We start from the raw sequence: 5,066 nt of genomic DNA, 5'->3' as shown, positions 1-5,066 counted from the left end.
ACTGCTTTGGTGTCGGGGGCTAGGTCAGTTTGTTATCTCTGGAGTACTTCTCCTGTCTTTATCCGGTGTCCTGTGTGAATTTAAGTATGCTCTCTCTAATTCTCTCTCTCTCTTTCTCGGAGGACCTGAGCCCTAGGACCTGGCATGATGACTCCTTGAATGTCCCCAGTCCACCTGGCCATGCTGCTATGGAACCCTGACCTGCTTCACCGGACGTACTACCTGTCCCAGACCTGCTTTTTTCAACTCTCTAGGAGACAGCAGGAGCGGTAGAGATACTTCTTAATGATCGGCTATGAAAAGCCAACTGACATTTACTCCTGAGGTGCTGACTTGCTGCACCATCGACAACTACTGTGATTATTATAATTTGACCATGCTGGTCATTTATGAACATTTGAACATCTTGGCCATGTTCTATTATAACCTCCACCCGGCACAGCCAGAAGAGGACTCGGCCACCCCTGTATAGCCCGGTTCCTCTCTAGGTTTCTTCCTAGGTTTTGGCCTTTCTGGGGAGTTTTTCCTAGCCACCATACAGCACTTTGAGATATCAGCTGATGTAAGAAGGGCTATATAAATACATTTGATTTTGGGTACATGGGGAGTAGAATCGTGTCAATTGAATTTCTACCTGAAACGTTTGAAGTGCACGCGTCTTGTAGCGTTGTTCGAGCACTACGTACTTGTTGCTTGCCAATCCTAGCTTTACTGTTGTTCTACCCAGCGAATCATCGTTTAGAACAGAAAAACCACCCGCCCCATTTCCTTCCGACATTTTGGTGGCTTTGTGAAATTTACTGGCGGGTGGTTTTGAAATAGTTGTTTTGAACAAAACTAGTCAGAGGAATATTCCAGATAACAGTAAATACTTAAAAATTAATGGCACTTTCTTTAAAAAATACAATTTCTGTTGAAATGATTGTCTCATATAGCAGGCTATCATAACAATAAGATATATCTACCTAGTCATTTCAAAATCACACTAAAGCGTAGCTGTCAACCTGCAAAATCAGATGCATTTTTAAATGCAAAAACGAATTTCTTCAGTGAAATATATCTTTGTGTACGCTGCGTGAGAACATTGCTTGCTATTTGCTACATTGTTGAGGCCTGAAACCTTCCCTGGGAAAATTTGCTAGCCACCTCAGCCAGAGTGTCTGTCACTCGCAGCAGGAGCCGTAATAATGGCGAAGGTCTCAAGTACTAAATGTCGCTGTCTCGATAACCCGAGTCGATCTCGGAAACCCATTTCAATTCGAAATAACATTTGAGTGCATGGAAGACCTGCCAGAAGGTAAGTGTTGTGCTCACCTGTCGAATAATTACTTTGTTTATTCTCATCTAACGATTTATGGCTAGCTTGCTAACGTTAGCTCGCTAGCTAAATCTCAAGACGACGCGGGTCTAGTTTGCTAAACTGACGATTTGGGGTTGTTTGCTAACGTTACCTCGCTAGCCAAATTGTCCGTCTGAACATTAGTAGCTAGCCTAGCTGACAATCCGCTAGTTAGTTAGCTCTGAGATTATCAACTAGGCTAGCTACTTCATGTTCAAACTGGCAATTTAGTTAGCGAGCTAACGTTAGCAAACTTGCCATAAATCGTCAGATGAGAATTAACAAAGTAATTATTCGACATGTGGCAAACAATGGTTAATTAATCACTTATGTCTACTGAACAAAGAGGTGTCTCGTTTTTAAAAAAAGTGTATATAATATCACAAAGTACAATGCGATTTATATATATGTAAATCGCATTGTACCTTGTGATATTGCTTAACTACACGATGGCGTTAGTTAGTTGGCTACTTTGCCTATAGCTGGCTAGTTTAGCCAGAATGGTGTCCAACTTTTGTTTGTATTTTGTTGGCTGCGGCGGGGAATTCTGACGGAGGTAACTAACGTTAACTTTTAGAACATGCATTGACATGTCCACTTGCCTTTCGCGTTATCTACTCAAACAATCAAATAAATTCACAGGTGTCATTGATAACATCATTCTGACCAGAGCAGTCTTCACAGTCCAGCAATTTCCTTGCTTTCTCCAAAATTTCGAACCGAGTTTGTGGGTCCGGAAGACAGTGATTTGATACTTTTTTTGTGTTTCAGATCTTGAGTGGAAGATCATATATGTGGGTTCAGCAGAGAGTGAAGAGTATGACCAGACCCTTGACTCTGTTTTGGTTGGCCCAGTACCAGCCGGGAGGCACATGTTTGTGTTCCAGGTGAGTTAATTTTTTTATAGATGACAGTAACTAACAATGTTATTACAGCAGTAGTCTGGCTGCAGCTTTCCTTGCCCCTCTTTATTTCTCTCTCTCCCAGTGGGCCTGCTCTGACTTGGGGCCAAAGCCAGGCCACTGGTACTTTTAAGATACATTTACATAACAATGGCCAACTGTGAACATGGGTTAACACCTTCACAAAGCAACTGATTTGATGATGCAGAGGTTGTTGATTCTGTCCTTAGTGACAGCGCTAGCGATGGAAACCTTTCCCAAACAATAACACTGAGCTTATAACATAATCACTAGCGACACACTGGTGCTGTATTGGAGAAATCAGATATAGAAACTACACCCTCCCCCTTTACCCCTCTCTTCTCCTGCCATCCTCCTTGCACCTCATCTACTGTATGTTATTCTTCAACAGGCGGATGCCCCAAACACGGGTCTGATTCCAGAAAGTGATGCTGTTGGCGTAACTGTGGCGCTAATCACCTGTACATACCGCGGACAGGAGTTCATTCTGTATCGGTACCACGCCAACAACGAGTACACCGACCCAGAGCTGCGGGAAAACCCGACCCATAAAACCTGACTATGGACAGGTAAAGGAGGAAACGCAATGGGTGTGCTTAACTGTGTTTCCTTCCAGGAAGATGTTCAAGTTTTATTAGTCGTATGTATAGGATACATAAGGTATACACTGTCCAACGAAATGCTTACTTGCACTTTACTTGTTCTCTCCCGTCTGCCCTTGTTCACTACCATTCACAGATCTGACAGGACTATTACATTAATATTGAGTAAACTAGGTGGAGCTATTGCTTACACCTACCAATTTCTATCAGATCTATGAAGGCAATGAATGATGGCAGAGGAGAGGGGACAACTTTTGGAACAAAATTAAACCTTTGCGTTGTGGAAGGGCGAAATATCCATTAATACATTGGTCTTAAAGTGCAAACTCCACTCACTCATCAGGGGCACGTGTGCCACAGTACTGCTCAGGCTTTAGTATAATGTAAAAATGGAACATGTCTTCTGGCAAATATAAGTACATCTACTGAATAATTTCCCTCTTGATGCTGTTTGTTTTCCAGCTCCAGAGAAATATTTTGGCTTCAAACCCACGTGTAACAAGATTCCATATCAACTGGGAAGGGTGTGCAGAAAGGATGGAAGACTCAGAGAATGTGGATCCTGCCCCCAACTCTATGCTGCCCCCATCTTGCCTCCCGGGCAAGGCCCCACCCATAGGGTTGCTACCTGACAACTCTATGGACTGCTTGTAGAGGGAAAAATACATATACACATAATCTTCGATCAACCCAAGCACTATAAGCAGAAGAATGGACATGGACATTCTGACTTGGATGTACAGCCAGCTTTGCCTTACAGCTGCCCTTATTTCCCAGAAACTGTCAACAACACACTCCCACCTTGGACTACAGTGTCTTGCAACCAAGACAATCTTTCTGGAGTAATCTTTATTATCTATTGGAAGTTTTTCACTTTCGTGTATATAACATGGTGAAAAAAAGTTGTAAAACTAATTCATCCCTTCATTTTTAATACTATCAACAGGGCAACAGCTGAAGTATCCCAAGTTTCCATAGATGGTTAGCAGCTAATTGGCAGAAATACTGATTCACACCAACTAGTCAGCTGTTAATTATGTGATGTAAATACCAACAGAGGATTATGACACTAGTGAAGCAAAATGGAGGAAGAAATGACTCAAGTTGCAGGAAGGAAAATAATGGTGGTATTTGTTTTGTACTTTCTGAGCCATTGTTTCAGTGGTAATGGTCCTTATAGCATTTGAGTTACACTTTCCTTGTTGGTGTTTTGGGAGACTTTTGGATGGGTGGGGGGGGGGGGGGTGGTGCTAATAATGGTATGTACATATGTTTATTTTCCTGTGTGCCATTTTGTTTTTGAAATAAATATCTTTTTGTTATGTGACGTGTGTGATTGTCCCTGACAAGCTTTGAGACTTAATGAAAATGACAGATGTTGGAACTCTAGGAGAATCACCTTTTTCAACTTTGAAAATAATGAGTGGGTCTTCCTCGACTTTTTGTTACATTCATAAATATCTGTAGTGCACATGTTGAAATTGGTAGCCTGGCTTGCTTGTTGCCATACAATTTGAATTACAGCTGTGTTCAAGACAAAATTGTGAAAATGTTAACATTCAAATCTCCCCTTTTCACTGAATCATGTTTTCTTGTCATTGACTTCAGAGTTCATTGAATGTAATTGTAATCCTTTAGTGAACGGTTGGCTGAAAAAACATGCATGTATGGACGTTTGCAATTATGATCAGCTATGAAATGTATGGCTGTCATTTTCTGCATAGGAGAAAATGGCAAAAGTGGTATGTGAATGTGGGCTGTCTGGCGGTAAAATCTGATATCTAGGACGATTCATGCAATATGAAATATAACTAAATGACACTGGTTTCCTTACCAGTCATACTAACATTTACATTTTGTCCAATTGAGCTGTTTTAAGATGCATGTAATTCGCTCTGGATAAAAGCGTCGAACTGCTAAATTACTCGATATAAATGTACATTTACCGATATAACTTGGAATGTATCAAGTGGTTTACTCCGAGATAATCCATATTTATTTTAGATATTCTGAAAATGTAGTCTCCGCGTGCGTTAAATTCTAACCAACTTTCTAAAAATAGCCCGTTTTGACGTCACACAACCAATCACGGATTAGTCGGGCGGGAGGGGTCGGTATAGGGCCAGTTTGCTACAGGCCTTGCATTTCGATAATACTTTATTATGCACGAATAAGACGAACTTTTGGAAGCGGTGAGTCACA

At 41.4% G+C, this 5,066-nt stretch overlaps 1 pseudogene; it reads left to right on the top strand.

The window, feature by feature from the left end:
• Positions 1-1,234: 1,234 nt before the first annotated feature.
• Positions 1,235-4,186, top strand: LOC135566456 (histone chaperone asf1b-B-like; annotated as a pseudogene).
• Positions 4,187-5,066: the final 880 nt, after the last annotated feature.

This window comes from Oncorhynchus nerka, unplaced genomic scaffold (genome assembly GCF_034236695.1).
Source record: "Oncorhynchus nerka isolate Pitt River unplaced genomic scaffold, Oner_Uvic_2.0 unplaced_scaffold_4880, whole genome shotgun sequence".
Taxonomy (NCBI): Eukaryota; Metazoa; Chordata; class Actinopteri; order Salmoniformes; family Salmonidae; genus Oncorhynchus; species Oncorhynchus nerka.
Note: the sequence above shows the minus strand (reverse complement) of the source record. Positions and strands in the feature narration are given on the sequence as shown.